The sequence below is a fragment of the Poecilia mexicana genome, unplaced genomic scaffold, assembly GCF_051168715.1.
Source record: "Poecilia mexicana isolate PSO_F unplaced genomic scaffold, ASM5116871v1 scaffold_6, whole genome shotgun sequence".
Taxonomy (NCBI): Eukaryota; Metazoa; Chordata; class Actinopteri; order Cyprinodontiformes; family Poeciliidae; genus Poecilia; species Poecilia mexicana.
The window spans coordinates 5,248,677-5,265,832 of NW_028263375.1; the positions used below are offsets into that span (position 1 = coordinate 5,248,677).

The 17,156-nt window shown below is 37.3% G+C and overlaps 1 protein-coding gene across 6 annotated transcripts in view; it reads right to left on the reverse strand.

The window, feature by feature from the left end:
• Window positions 1–16,902, reverse strand: part of mical3a (microtubule associated monooxygenase, calponin and LIM domain containing 3a) — a 71,947-nt gene extending 55,045 nt beyond the window's left edge. For 2 of the 6 annotated variants that reach the window (XM_088006116.1, XM_088006117.1), the window contains exon 1: window positions 16,155–16,898. The gene's annotated coding sequence lies outside the window, so the exon portion shown is untranslated. Of the gene's footprint in view, window positions 1–16,154 lie in introns of all 6 variants that reach the window. The other 4 variants (XM_088006115.1, XM_088006118.1, XM_015005341.2 and 1 more) reach the window with 4 other exon arrangements.
• Between the last annotated feature and the right edge of the window lie 254 nt (window positions 16,903–17,156).

A 17,156-nucleotide genomic window follows, 5' to 3' on the forward strand; every position in this document is an offset into this window, starting at 1 on the left:
CTTCTGGTTAACTTAGAAAGTGAGCTATTATTGTTACAGGTTAGTTTTCTAAACTACAAAAAAGCAACTGTTAGGGAAGCTCAAATATGAAAAATTGGACTGATATTGATATCTGATAGTAACACCGGTATTATGCCAGATTTACCAATATTTCATTTTATAATTTTTTTTATCCGATTACTCGATTAATCGTAAGAATAATCGATAGATTACTCGATTACTAAAATATTCGTTTACAACAGCCCTACCAAAAACCAAAGACTAAAATATCGAACAGTGAATTTCCCAGGTAAAAACAACGCACCATCAGGAAGCAGCCATTACAAAAGAGCTGATGGACTTCCCTCCCTCTGTTTATTCCTCGTTGCTTTAACTGATTTTATTTCAGGGTTTTCTGTCCTGTCACCTTAGAACATTTTTATTGTTTGTCTCCAAGAGTTTTATGTCTGTCTGCCTATTTTTAACCACCAGAAAGGACTTTGTGTGACACTTGACTGCACAAACAGACTCTATAAAAAAGGTTTCATTGACAAATCTGAAGATGCGGTGAGGAGAAATGTTTTTGAATGATTTGGTTGAGCTGGTTGCTCATTCTGAGCCCCTGAAGGACCTGGAGATGCTTCTCAGGCAGGTTGTTGTAATGACAGGCTCCTGAGTCAGACATTAACCACAACAAAGGTGACCTGTAATTTGAAAAATGAAAGCCTCCTGCGATGGGAGCACACGTACAACAGCAGAGGAGCGTCAAGCTTTTCTGTCCTGAAAAAACGTCACCAATAAAAGAAGAAATCTCTTTTGTCACATCCAGATTTCCCTCTGGAAACGGCAGGATTTCACACATCCCAAAGATTCTCCCAGGAATTACAGACATCCATGTCATCCTTCACACACAGCAGCCCCCTCCTCTGTACGCAAACACACACAGAGAATGCCTCTAGTTTTGTTGGCTGAATTACATCATCCACAGACCTAAAAATAGATCTGGAGATTAGGCCACCAGGCTGCACGTTTCACATGGAGCTTCTGAGTCACAAGCTGCACAAACCAGACATGCAACAGATATGTTATGCAGATATTACCATGCAAATATATTTACAGATGACTGCGTTCTGACCTGATCTGCTCTTTCACTTTTTTAGGATGTTCATATTTTTCCTTCTATTTCAGATTTCTGCTGTTTCTTTCTTTCCCTTGATTCTGATGCAAGCTGCAAACCTAAAAAGTTTGAGAAGAAATAACAAAACACTACATTAAATTATATGAAAAAATAATTTTACAGCAGAAATTTAATTGATCATTTGCATTGTCACATTAATGTTCTGAACAGTTCAAATCTGGACCTTCTTATTAGAACCGAGTCACTGGGACGGTAATGAACCAATATAATAATTACCAATAATGATATCCAAACTCAATACTGCTTCTATGGCTCATGACCAATATTTATCAATATCATTTTTTTCCAGAAACTTCCCAGACCACCTAAAAGCAAACAAACTGCCTACACCGATTCTCTGCTTCATTTTAGAGCTGCACGAATAATCATTTTAGTAATTGATCATTATGATGACTAACTGATTAATTAGATTTTTAAAAATGGCACATGATGCATATTTCATTTAGCCACTAAAACATTTTTATATAAAGTTAGAAATACATCAACACATTAAAAATAAATAAGAATATGTTTTAAATGCAAAATGTTTACATTTTTCTTCAGTTTTGTTTGGTTTAATTGCTGCTTTGACTATGTTGTTCTTTCAGGAAATGGATTTTTTGTCTGTATGGATCAGTGAACTGTGATTTGATAACTAAACTAGTTAATTATTTTTTAAACAATCGATTCCTCATGATTAATAAAACTAATCCGATTAATCGTTTGAGCCCTACATCAGTAAAACACTCTAGAGCCCTGTGCCAAATCAGTATAACTGTCATATGACCAAACTCTTCCTGAAACACAAAGATGGAACAATCATTGGTTGTTCACATCAGCCCAGTTTATACATAACGGACTGATACCAATATTCTAGAAGGCGACCAACATCAGCCGATACCGTCCATAGTAATGATGCTTTACCTGTCAACTTTGACCTCAGTTTCTGTCTCTGACACTCAGGAAGAAGTGGTATCCAGGGGTGTCAAACTCCAGTCCTCAAGGGCCGCTGTCCTGCAGTGTTTAGATGTGCCACAGGTAAAAAACAGTGGAATGAAATGGCTTAATTACCTCCTCCTTGTGTAGATAAGTTCTCCAGAGCCTTGCTAATGACCTAATTATTCTTTTCAGGTGTGGTGCAGCAGAGGCACATCTAAAAGTTGCAGGACAGCGGCCCTTGAGGACTGGAGTTTGACACCCCTGGTATAGACAGAGAATATTCCCACACTGCTAGATTTAAAACCAAACTACCAGTTAACATGGGCTGGCATCGTTCTTGGCTCTGATCCTGCTAGTTAATGAGCACCTTAAGAACCCACTCATCATGATGGAGGCTGAGAATTACGGTAGCACCATAACACCAATTACAGAGCAATGTACCAACAGGTGTGGCCTGGACAGCAAGTAGGCTGTAAAAACATCAGCGTCGTTAATAACTCTCACTTCCTGTGGCTGGCGGGTCGTTCTGCGTGGCTCAGTTAAAACAAACCATATGGCAGATTTTAGGTTGTTACTGTAAAATGCTACACATATCACACTTTTGTTTCTTCACCAGAAATTTGGGCCATGCTTAATTTTCAAGCCTTAAGATGAATCATCAACCCAAAGAAAAACATTGTATGTAAACGGAGTTAAAGTCTCACACACCTAAAGTCAACAGAGGGATTAAGCTTACACCAAGTGAGACAAACACGTCTGGACTAGATCATTCACCGTCTATGATTATAAAACAAATCAATTATCTAAACAAAAATGATAATTCTGTTATTTTACCTTCCAGTTAATTCAAATAGGGATGCATCAATGTAACAATCAGGACCACCAGCATTGATTTATGGCCAATAACTAATAATCTGCATCAGTATCACCAGCAACATTTCCATTGACCATAAAACTGCACAAATTGAAATTACAAAATGAATTCAGCTTCATGGAAACACGCCAATTTTGCATAAACGTCGTCTTAAAAATGTCTATTAATCATGTAAAAAAATTATTTCTATCATTTATTCTGCTACTGTTTATTCCACAAGAATATCAATAAATATCAACAAATTTGAAAATAAGACTAAATGAAATTATTGTGTGCAGCTTAGTGATACAAAGAACCAGGATTTGATTGAGAACCAGAGAAAGAACTAAAACATGGAGGACAGCTTCTCTGACACTCTGGACACCAGACTTTGTCTTTTGACTTCAAGCTGAGTACAAACATTTGGCAGAAATGAAGTTGGCTTCTGGCAGAAGCGTCTCTGGACCATCTGGCCTTTGAATCACTGCAGCTCACAGCTCAGCACTTCAAAAACTGAGACTCCCTCCGATCAGCCTGGAAGCCTGTGCAGCCCTGAGGCCTCCACTGTTTGAGTCGTTTCAGAAACTGACATATTAATGCTCAGCACTATGAAAACATGTTTTCAGTCGAATGAATCAGTTCATTTGGTTCCTCTGGGAACCGAAGCTCAGAAAGTGCAAGAAGCATCCGGTACATGTGTTATACGTTTTCATCTTTCTGTCTGACTAATGCAAATGAAACAAAGAAAGTTAAGCTTAAGGTTTTTTTTTTCAAAAGTGAATCTTATCCACCGATCTTATCTAGCCTGTCAAAGGTCCAACAATCAACAACTGTCCTCTTTGGCTCTCCAGTGAGAAAGGTTTGACTGACAGACCAGCCCACCAATTATGTCTGCATATTTACAATTAATAATTGAACCACTGTTGCCAACTCAACAACCTTCTTGCTATATTTAGCAACATTTCATAAAAATTGGTACTGGTCAAAATTAGAATTGGCAGGTTAAGCTTTTTAAAAGATCAGTAATCGGCCAGAAAACTGCAATCTGCCAGGACTCTCTTTAAAGGGAGTCCTGGCTAAGAGGCCGAAACAAATACAACACAAAAATAAACCATTAAAGGAAAAAGTGTTTCAGAATGGGATATCATGTGGTGTTTGTTTGGTAAACATCGCCTGTAGCAGCAATGTTAAAATCGGATATCGGCCCAGAGTTTTATATTGATACAATAAATCTTAATAAATCCATTGAGTGTTCTGGCAAAGATGAGGAACAGCTGGAGAGGTGGCTAAATGTTTGCAAGCCAATGCAGGTCGAAGCCAGTTCCTTCACATTAGATTGTATTTTTTCATAACATAGACATGGTTATTTTAATACAAAAAGGTAAGACAAAGAATTTTATTTCTATTTAAAATGCATTGAAGTAGAAAAACTAAGCAAATCAAACTGGACTCTCAGTGTCTCCAATAAAATCCTGTGTTTGCATTTGGGATCTTCAAACTCCTGCTGACCTTCTTAAAATATACCTCATATAAAAGGCTAACATCACTGCAGGGGGAGACGGGCTCCAAGATCAATACTGGATCATTTCTACTTACTTCTGCTGCCAAGACAATCCGGTCCAACCCAAAAGAAACAGGTCCAGACTCGGACCGGGCTCCGTTTCATCTCCATGTCTAACGAGCTGCATCAAGCCCCTGCTGAGCATGTCAGCGTATTTAACATGGACCAGCTTCCTGAAGACAGGCCCCAGAGGGACAAGCATGCAGATGACAAAGAGTCTTTCTATTGAAATTCTTCTCAGTTAAAGCTTCAACTCCACTCGCTCCAATCGCTCATGAATGTCAATCCTGATTAACAGGCTTCCTGCCAGAACTTGCAGCAGCGAATTCACATTAGGAACTTTCTAAAACGTCTCTTCTTCTACATCTACCACATGCAATACAGCCATGAACACTGAATCCTAACAGAACAAACCCTCACAGCACTTAATAAAACCCTCCAGAGTTTCTTTAATATTTTCTTATCTGACGTTCATTTGAATTTTGCTATGCTTTGGATCCATTCATCAGAGAAAAGGATGTGTAAACTGAGATTATAAAACAAAAACAAACAAGTCTCCAAGTATTAGTCATAGCCCATGTATGATTAATACATGTGCTAGGATGAGGTAAGGTGAAAAGAATAAGAGACAAAGAGAAAATGGTTCATTGACCAGTTCAACTGAAATATTTCTGTTTTGTGTTAATTTAACCAAAAGAATGAAGAGATTTATCTAAAAATAACCTTCCTCCACACATGTGGTGTCCCAACGTCTCCCAAATAAGAGAAGCACATGACCTGGCCAAAAACCTTTCATCTGAATTAACATGAACACAGTTTTATTTTATGAGTTCATTTCTTTTGCTAATTTAGAAGCTCAAAAAGCTTTAAAACAGAAATATCATTTATGTTCCACAACGGAGAAATTTCAGTGCAACATTAACAAAGTGACAGGCAACAGCAGCAATAGACTCAAACAAAGATAGAATATAAAAAATATTTATAAAAAAAACAGAATATGAATAAAATACTGCACTGTAAAAGCAACATTTCAACACAAACAGCAACTGCATGCTCCAGTTAGGAGGAATGTGCAGAGTTGGGTTAGTTAAATAAAAAATGCTACCATAATTGAGGTTTACTTGAAGCATTGACTAAATAACACTGATTCAAGGCAGTTCAAGGTGACGAAGCGAAAAGCTTTAAATGAGAAAATACCAAGGTAAATAAAAAAACACAGCAGGACATGTGAATTCCACGTGCTTCATCTCCGTCTTATCATCTAAGACAGGCCCCCCTTCAAAGACATGACAATGCTGGGTGTTCCAGAAAATCCCCTTCAGTTCCTCATTTTAAGACAGTAAAACAGAAAAGCTCACCAGTCAGCTGCATGTTAGACACACAAGCCTCACCCACTGAATGCTTCACTTCTGGCATGACTTGGTAAAACTACAGCACAACTAATGACTGCATCAATACACCAACAACACTACAGGTTTGGAATTAAACCTTTAGCAACAAGGCAACTCAGAGAGCTTTAAATGACTCTGCTGTTTATTTTTTATTGAATTAACTGAGATATTATGTGGCTATAAGTCAACATTAGAAGTTGTGATAATTCACCTTTAACCTGCCACAGCTCATGACTGTTTACAAACATGATAAGGAAACATTAGATATAAGTAACTATGTGTTAGTTTTATTAAGATTTTGATTTAAAAAGGAGTAGTCCTAGATAAATGAAGTAAAAACAGCTAAAGTAGTTTATGTATATCCGATTTGAATGTCGTTTAAATAAGTGAAACATTCTGGGACATTTTCTCTTCAGATTTGTCATATGAAACAATTTTAGGATCCAATATAATCTGATTAGGTCAAAGTGCATTCAGGCTACTTTGCAAAGCCTTGCTGGGACATGCAGCAGCAAACCATCACAAGGTCTAATCCTGTCACATGAACACCTGTTCTCTGTAATCTCAGAGAAAGGGCGCGGCTGTGAGAAGATCTGATGGTAAACAAGCAGCATGTGTGTGCAGACAAGTGAAGCGCTGGTCTTCTGACTGCTTTACTGACCTTTTAACCAAGGTTTAAAAATCCACCACATCTGGCTGCTTACAGCCTGTTAAACAACTGCAGAAATCAGGAAGAAGAAAATATTTATGGTATTTTCAGGAAAGAAAAAACAAATGCAAATCAATAAGTAAAACACTGTTTATGCTATTGTTTTCTCCTGATATATCTGAACTTCTGCTAAAAATCGAAATAAAATCCCAGCTGTCGTTACTTATAGAGCTCAAAATGTCTCATTAGTCCCTTTAAGAAGAGACCTTCCAGCAGGAATGTGGACCTGCTCTGCTTCGCTGTGTGTTATGTAAGGGCTGATCTGGAACGGGTGTTAAAGCTGACGCTGAGCCTCAGAGGAAGGTGGTCCCAGAGCAGAGTTTATGAATAAATATCAGTTCGGTACATGCAGCAAAGATCGATTAGTGGCAGAAACAAACTATTTTCAGCTTAATTTGCCTTAACCGGCTGGAAAGTCAGTCAGTGAACGCACCGCACCAGGGAAGGCAGATTTAACACATTTCAGCAACAAGACAATTCAAAGAGTTTATTAAACAGAGAGATTATCAAAAAGATTATGAAAACAGAGCAAAAGAAACATTGCAGTAACAAAATAAAGGAAAGGGGAAAAAAAGCTGGATTTACAGACCTGAAATAATGATGTTCCAGTTCGTGTTATGAATAGACAGTCTGTCAAAGTACCGCAGGAATCAGAAAACTAAAAAATGGGTTTTTAGTCTCGAGTTTTCCCGACGTTTGTCCCAGATTACAGGATTAAAAACTGAATGCTGCTTCTCTGTGTTTGGTTCTGGGAATGCAGAGCAGACCAGAACCAGAAGACCAGAGGGGTCTGGAAGGTAACAACAACAGGTCTTTAATGTATTCTGATGCTATTCATACACACGGATGAGTTTCTCTAGATCCTGCTGGGACCAAACAGGTCCAGAGATCTGATTACAGGACATCTGAACTTGGTCACAAAATTCTTGAAAACCTCATAAACGATGAGTCAGCTGAAAAAACTGCAGCAAAACTCAGATTTTATTTCTATCTACATGTTTAAAGAATCAAGTAATATATTAAAATATGTCACGCATCAGTAGTGTATAAAAAGCAAGTGTGACCTTCCTTGCTTGACTTTGATGAATCATCTTCCTCTTTCCTAGACGGCTGAGCAGAGGGAGGCCGGCCGGCCGGTCGGTGTGAGAGCAGAGCGACTGCAGTAGGAAGGTAACCCAACACTGCAGAGCGGCTGATAAGATTTACTGAAGAACGAATGAAAGTAGATTCCTCTAAACTATGCTTTAATCCCCGTCACTTATTACAAGCTGCAGGCGGGAGTCAGATCATACCCGACAGGTGGAGAACAGATCATGTTTAAACACTTGATGAAAACTTGCTTGGCTTGAATTCATGTTTCAGTAAATAAACATAAAGGATGGGTTAGAGAGGTCGGGTTAACAGGAAACTCACAGAAGTCCAGTCTCAGAGTAATCCCTGTATTTTACTGTAACATTTAGATGGGGATTGTTTCCATTAGAAATGTAACAAGATGCCAAAATCATCTACATTTTTACTTTATTTACAGTTTTTCTTTCTATCCTTATTGGAGCGATAAAGTAAAACACATAACTTTCTCTCTTCTCTCATCCCAGTGACCCAACCAGCCTCTGATTGGTCCCGATACAGTGGACTAGTGGTGCACCGAATTTTCTGGCTAATTATCCATCTTTAAAAAGCCTGACCTGCCGATAACAATTTGGTCCAATACTGACGTTTATTTTTTCCTAAATGCTAAATACAAAGCAGCTCAGTTGGAACCAGTAGAACAGAAAGAAGCAAGAAGCATATTGTTGGTTCTTTAGATTACTACAACATAAAGAAGAAACCAGATAAACTTTTGTTCACTTTGACTTAAGCACCTTGATGATCATTATATTTAGTAGGAGGATGATCATCATTTCAGACTGCACTACCAAACCTGCCTTGATGAGAATCCCAGGTAGTTGCAGTGAGAAAACGCTTGGATCTGATAGCAGTAATTCAGACTTCAGCCCTCAACATTAAAACAGAAAGAAAAACTCTCCAGAGAGTTTGGTTTTGACTGTTTTTTCTGGAAAAGAACCATAAGTGGGCTTGTTTCTCCATCAGAACTGCCAGAGAAGAATTTGTGACTTGTTCACATAGGCAGATAACGAGGACTTTAAGCTCCTCCAAAGACAAGCGCAGAGAGAATGTGAAATATGATGTGGTCTTCGGGGAGAAAAAGCCTGGCTTGCTTTGGCTCAGCACCGGCAGATCCTGCCTGAAAAGCACAGGATGTTTTCAACGGGCATGAAATGAGGACAAATTGGTTTCAACAGACTCTAAAACTCATCATGCTGCTGCAGAGCTGCTAGGCAGCACCTGGCTGCTCAGATTAGCGCAGCTCCTGCAGTAATAAGATGCTTCGGTTGTTGACTGGACCTCTAAACAGGTTGGACTTTTCACAGGTTTACTGAACGTCAAAAAGGAGCGTGTAGATTACACAGTCCAATAAATTACAGCTTATGACTAATGAAGGGTCATCATCCCACGTTTTTATTCTTTCAACGCAGAGTTACAGGTACAGGTGAATTTATGTTTCAATAACAATAAACTCTAACTGGTGATGTTTATCTGTTCTGTTGGCTCTTCAATAAAAAAACATTTTAAAATATTTATGCATGAATATAAATCCAAATTATTTTATGAGTTTAGTCTTCATTTATTCTTTGAAGTGTAACTGTGTTTGAGAGGCATTAACCAATTTATGGCAAAAGAGACGGTTATGAATTTTAAACACTTTATTTAAAGGTTTTTTTGTCCAGAAAGAAGGACAGAAAGAGGAGAACGGCCGGGAATCACGAATCTTTTCAGTTCAACTCAAAATTAATTTTATCATTACTGCAATAAATAAGACAAAATATCTATACAAATACTTTAGGGCTGAAACGATTAATTGGATTAATGATGGTGAATCGATTATTAAAATAACTGTCAACTATTTTAGTAATTGATAAATCACTAGCTGAAGTAACTAAACCAAAGCTGCACAAAAAAATTATACATTTTGCAATTCAGATAAAAACATTTTTTTAAAGCTGTTCTTTTTATGTAAATATGTTCTACTCCTCAAGTGGCAGTTTTAGCTTCACCTGGTTCAAATTCAGTACAGAAGTATCCTCAAAACGTATTTCTTTAGCTCCATATTCATCCTTTGGTACTAATAATCAAGCATTCACTAATGGAATGCGATTTTATTGCATTTTAGTTAAAGTGATGCAATGAAAAGTCTGCATCATGTGCCATCTTTTTATCCAATTAATCAATAGAATAACTGACTCAGTCCTTTTCCTCTGAATAGACTCTAACCAGCTCACTGCCACCTCACTCACTTTGTAGGTGAGGACACTTGAACCAAACGTCACATCAAACAGAAAATGAGAAGCTCAAGTTTTCTTCAGACGTTTTAGATAAAACTCTGCCGTTCAGACAGCAAAGTAAACCTGCTGCAAGGGTCAGCAGACTCCCAACATGTCAACAACCTCATTGGCCTGAGCTCAAGAATGCATCTGTCATACTGACCCACTTCTGACCTCAAAGGTGCAACATACTGCCAAGTCTTTAATTCACTGCCCAGAGGGGAAAAAAACTAAACAAACAAAAAAAATGTCTAAACCAGATGAACAGAGGTCATCTAGTAACTCTCACACACACTTTACCGTCAGCCGTCATGTTACTGCCTGACTGGCTGCAGGTAGAACAGATGAATTCAACTAACTCTCATTGTCCTAGCAGGACACAGAACCGGATCTTTCCACATGGGCTTATGATTGATTGATTATGATTATTGTCGTAATCGGTTAATTAACTGGAGAATACAGACTCTAAAACATGAACAGCAGCCTCAGATCAGTTTTAAGTCAAAACTGTGCAAAGAATATCTATTTTTTCCATTTAAGATAAAATGACCAAATGAATATGCAGAATTGTCAGACTAATTGATTACTGTAATAACCGTTAGACGCAGCTCTACTTTTTACATCCTCATCTTATAACTCGTTAAGGAAAAGTGAGCAACCTGAGCAGCATCCTGATGTCCTCCTTCACTCTGACTCATCCCTGAGGAACACCGTGACCTCCTCCTGGACACTACTCAGCTAAAAGCAAACAGAGCAATTACACCTTAATTTATTTTTATTTCCAGTAATCATCTGCTGAGGAACTTTAACCTCACACAGTTAACAACGTGCCATTAGCATGCTGTTACCCACAGCTCTCCTTTTAAGGGCATACAGCAGTCCAGACTGGCTAGGAACCGTTAGCTACACATCAGCAGGAGGAACCGCCGCAGACCTGGTGGGTGAAAACCTGACGGCTGTTACTGGAAACACAGCAGCAGCTGATTTCAGACGACTTCCTTTCAACTGGGCTTTTCATGTTGCAGCCACTTCCAGATCCATGAAGCCGTGTGGGGCGACGGGGAGGAACAGTAAGGAAGGAACTAACGTCTCCCCTCTGAGACGGTCTGCTCGTCCTCTGCAAGCTGCTTCCAACACCTACACACCAAGGCAGGCCTTTCATTTCATTTGGTTTTAAGGGCGTTCCAAAAATAGATTCACGTTTATCACGATTTACTACAACTCAGAATAGATGCAAACATAAAACTACTTAAAACTTTTGCAACAGGGTGGGATGTTCTGACATTGCCATGGAGACTGTACTGGAACATACTCATGTCCGGAAAGTACCACAACTAAGAGAAAACCACAAAAATGAAGTGAGAGATTCAACCCATCAATGTTGGATTTAGACTCATTTTGTTTTTTACCAAATTCCCAGGAAAACTGAGCTTGACATGAGCTTTCGGAAACACCGCAGATCTGTGGAGACTAGCTAAAGCTCAGCCAAGGTACGACGTTCCCTCCAATAGGAGGCATGTCCTGTGATTGGTCAGAAGTTTGTTGCCGTGTTTTATATATTTGTACAATATGTCGCTTCAAACACCACCTGAATACTTTGGATGAATGATGTACGCTTAAATACAATTCTTCACTAAATAACTACAAAGACTGTCAAAGGGCTAAAAAGGTCTGGATGGAAACTGCCAAGTGGTCGTACACAGAGGAGGCTGTCTGCAGAAAGGTGGCGCTCTCCCTGTGCCTGGAGGGACTGATTCCATCTTAGCATGGGTTAATATTTAAAAAGAAATGAAAGGGACACTTTAATGCCTCCATTTGTCGTTCTGTCTTCCAAAGCAGACGGGAGTAGATCGTTAGGGTTAGCGTCATTGCGAATAATCGTTTTGACTCAAAAATTGATTCTGAATCGATACAAAAATCAGAATCTAATCAGATAGAAAACGGTTCCCAGAACCCTCACTATACTTAATGTTGACCAACTGGGAAATGAGTGTAATCTGTGTTATGAATTATGTCCACACATGGACACAAGCAGTAATTATGAGTAATGAATTTAATAAAAACCAAGCCACTGCCGCCTCCTTTTCTGTCTGCTGCTGACTCAACCAACAAGCAAACATCCTCCTCCTTCGCCGCTCTCCATCCTGATCCCACTCTACAGACAGCAGCAGACCCATCTGCCTTCAGAGACGTCCATCTTTACGTCTGCTGCAAACCAAAACTCACTGAAATGTAAGTAAAAATTAGAATCAATACCGTCGGTCAGTAAAACAAACCCTCACTCAACTGAGAAGGGATAAGTGTATTTGTCCGACAGAAATGCTGTCGGCTCAGGACTTTCCGCCTCGTTGAACCACAGAATGACTCTTGTTGCTGTGACATAATGTATGGACCAAATCTGGGTCTGGAAGGAGCCATTTGTTTTTGGAATATTGAGTCCAGCATGAAGTCAACCTGCAAGGCTGCAAACAGGAAAACAAAGGCATGCATCCTTCAGGAGCAACATTTACACACTTCCTGTTCAATCAGGTGAATAGCTGTGCAAATCTTTGAATCACCATTTTAAAAACTCACTGCTTCGAATAGGTTACATATTTAACCTGGCTTATTTAACCTTCGTAAAGGTTTCTCCTGTTTAAATTATTTTATGCAACCGATACCAATTTTGGCCCAATTCAAATGATTTACACAACACAGAGAAACGACATGCCGCAGTTTCTTTCATAAAATCAAATTTCACAGAAGATTACAGGATCATTCCTGTTTAAGAATTAAACCATCTGTTCCCAATATGTCATATTTTCCATTCTAATGAATAAAAGTGAATTGAATGCAAAAAGAACTGGAGTTTTATTTGCACTTGCATGTTTTTGTCTTAAGACTAATCATAAAAGAAACATATCCAGAACATTATTGGTCTTCAACTATTGCTGAACCTCGGTCGAACAAGAAAAAACTTTCAAATCAATCAAGACTGATATCTGATCAAAAACTAGAATTAACTGTGAAAATATTAGCTAGCGTATTAGTTCTGCAACTCGAATGTTGCTTATCATTTCTCAGCAGCGTTGAAAACAGAATGTGAGGCAGATTCAGTAAAAAATGTGGTATTTCAAGCTACTGAAGACACATAGATGCAATGTGAAGAGGAAAGGTATGGAGGGCTGATCCTGCAAAAATTGGCAACAAAGACAGAAATAAATAAATGGATTTATATGGTAATTAATGTGGTAAATATTACATCCAAGAAAAGGTACATGTTAAGCCTGTCTTAAATATACACTGTGATATAAAGTAATATTTATCATTTTCAACAGCATTATATTAATATTATCAATATTTAATTTCCCATTTTATTTTAATTTTTTTATTAGTTACCTTTTTCATTTATTATTTTCTCATTTCATATTCTGTATTTAATACAATGTTTTGCTGTTACATTCTGTTTATTTTTATATAATTTTGTCATTTATTTAATAATTGTTTTATTATCATTTTTAATCATACGTTGATTTATTTTCTCCTGTATTAGTTCATCTTTTCATTTTCTATCCTTATGTTTTCTCCTTATCTGTTTATTCACAGATTTCTTTATTGTTTTTCTCATATTCTCTTTTCTTTTTCTTTCTGATTCTGTAAAAGATAAAGTGACAACTTTACCTGTTTTTACTGCTAATTATGGCAGGACCAGTCCTCCATAGGAACTAAGGAGCTTCTAAAAACTGGCTACTTTATTAAAGAAACATTTATACTGGAAAGACATGAAGCACGTTCAGAGGAAGAAGGAAAAGATGGAGGTGAGAGAGAAGAAGTAGGCAGCAAAACGATTACAAATAAAACCCAAAGAATTGGTGAAAGGGACAATAAATTAATTTTGTTTTTCTCATTATTATTCAATAAAGTGGTTACTATGGACACGGATACCGCTGAAAAGGATTATAACAGGAAAACATTATATGATGAAGAGAAACGAGAGCTACAAATGAAGCTGTGACAACCATTAGGGAAAGAAACAGTAATTACAGTGATTCTTGAGAATAGGGACAAAATGGGTTTTAATTTTCCCATAATTTTTTTTGTTATTTCTCAACCTTATGTATGCAAATATGACAAATAATGTTTAGGAAAATGTAAAGATGCTAAGGTGCAGGCTCCCAGTTGCAACATTTTTTTTTTATTAAATTTTTAATCGACCTGACCTAGAACGTTGTCATCACCATCTGATAAAAATAAATATAAAATGATTTTTAAAATACCCTATTAGTGATATTCTTAATCATTTTACAGACAAATGCTTCTCAAGAAACAAAAGAAATATTATTTAAAACCAAAAACAGCAAAAAGTCCATCTGACGGAGTTGACACAGAACTGAAGGTGGTGACAAACTAGTGAGTAAAAATAAAAACTTGATACATGTGAAGTAATGCAATTTATGTAAAATACATTTAAATGAATTAATTGCACATTTAAGTGAGATTTGACAACAATTTCACTGAAAGAATCACAAAAACTCTGATGGAGTTGACGAAAAGCCAAACTACCTCAATTTATATGCTGTTATTCTGAAGGAGGCCATATTGTAGCTAATCAGGTCCATGAAATCTTTACATTTTACCAAAATTAAGCTTTTATTTCACAAAATTTCATCAAAGTTTTGTAAATTGTCAGTTGTGGAGTTGACACATCATGGTTGTGACAAGCAACTTAGGAATAAAACAGAAGAAAAAACTACAGAATAACATAAGCTAACCAGAGCTAACTAGCCCTCCTAGCAAAGGAAGAGAAAGGAAGTGGTCATAGGGTCCTCAGAAGTTCTGGTGCCCCCCAATAATGCCTGATTTTTTTTACATTCTTTTCATGTCTGACGGTGTTGACAGAAACTAGGGACAAATTTCAACGGAGTAGGAAAATATCAAAAAATTATTTTTAATTCAATGTATTGATACTTTTATAATTATTTATATGACTACTTATACGTAATTGTCATAATATATAATTTTAGTATTTCTGTAATTGCTTTAAACTATTATAATGTATTGAGTTCTGCTCCGGGACAAGGGATTTTACAGCCATCATCCACCGACTACCATGTTTAAAATAAAAAAATCTAGTCAGCCAACACCAGGAAAATATACATTGTTGTGCTAACATGACCCAGGTTAGTTTAGTCAGATATTTGAAAGAATTATATTTGTTGTATATTTTATTAAAATTTTGTACTTTATCCATATGACCTGTTTTGTCCCTATTCTCAAGAATCACTCTTCAACTACAGTAAGAATGTGACTAAATCTGTAGCGAATCCCACAAGTAGTACAATTTTATCCCAAATAGTTTCCCATTGTTATAAATGTTTTTTCCAACAAAAAATACCTTTAGGCTAAATAAAGGGGCTGCCGAAGATCATTTACACAAAACACAAAATGATCTCTAATATTTGCTGAAGACTTCAAGAAAACATAATTAAGCCATTTTTCTGATTTCCGTTTACAACACTTTAGAGGTTTTAAAGTAAATCAGGATACAAACAGCAGCACATAATTCCAAGTTTTAAAACACTGCAGACAACTAAGGTTTCCTCACCCATCTCATCTTGACATTGTGTAAAATTTACGTTGATGCTTTCATTTGAAATAGATTGTTCTGACATGCAGCTCATTTGAAAACATGCCTATTAATAGTTACTACAGACATCTGTCCATATGCTGTAACTGTTATTGATGCAAATAAGATAAACACTTCGAAACATTGCACAGCCTTAGATATCAAATTCTGCTAAAACCAGATTGTTTTTGACGCCTTTATGACCTTGCCCCTGCATTACTCATTTCTTATTTGCAAACACAAGACATACACTTCATGTTTCATTATGAGACCGCTTGCTGTCACCATGCAACACATTCCACAGGCTGTCCCATTAAAACCGTGGCTGGCAGATAACCAGAGCAATGCACAAGCAAGGAGAAGTGCATGTGTAGTGTAGATAATAGGACATGTCAGATTTATTGCAAGTGGATGCAGTTAAATCCTTAGTGGCTGCATTAAAAATCACCAGCGCGTTTAATTTGCCAAACGTGCAAAAGGTGCAGTCCACTGATCCCACGGCAACCTAAGGAAAACACACCGCGTTAGTCCGGCTGGCGGGAGGAATGTCATCCTACCTCCGAATCCTTCAGCGGTTAAAATCCACTCTGATGCGGTAAGAATAAATCCATTTTCGTGGGAACGTCAGCGTTTTATGAGGGAATAAAAACAAGGATGATATGAATTAGTTAGCTCTGGCCGTTGAGCCCGGAGGAGAGCAGAGAACAGTAGAGAGAGAAGGCGCAACTTGAAACTGACACAGAGCGATCGGTCCAGACCATAACGGCAACCATGGAGGGGGAGTTAGCAGTTGTTAGCTAAAAATCACCGAAGCAAGAGACAAACTTCTACAAACAGTCATTTAAAACTACGAACAACAATGAAAATAGTCCCTATATGAAGCATAAACTGTCGTTTACGAACTTGTAAACTTTATTTTTTGTTAGTAAATTGTGTCTCACCCCCTCGCCCCGTCTCTGACTTCTCCTGCATGTTTTAGCTCAGTTTAATCCGATTGGTCTCTGCCAACGTGACGCAGCACAACTGCTACGTTTGCTTGGTGTCGGAAACAAGACAGACGCCCAATGTCAAAGAGAAAAATGCGTCAGCGCGTCCGCCATATTGTGCATGGCAAACTCGCTTTTAATGTTTAGTGATACAAAAAAAAAAAAAACCCTCAGCAAATCAAATTGTTATATCTTTCATTTAGTCTATTATTATTATTATTGTAATCATTATCAATAATAATAATAATATATTTTATTTATACTGCCCTTTATGTAATTTTATTATTGTTTTCATTTCTGTTATATTATTTAATTACAAAAACAGAGCGGAATGACAACTAAACTAGGTGCAAATTGTAAAAAAAAAATGTTTCTTAATTTCTCTTTTTTGCTTTTTGTTTATGATCTACATAGTATTTTTCTATTTTGGAATGATGCCTAACATATTTAGATCAGGGCTTTTCAAACGTATTTTCAAATGTTCAAATCTGATTTTAAGACAGGATTGAAGGTCTTTATGTTTACACTTGTAACTCTGATATTTAACAGTAAAGGGCAATAAGTACTCTTTTT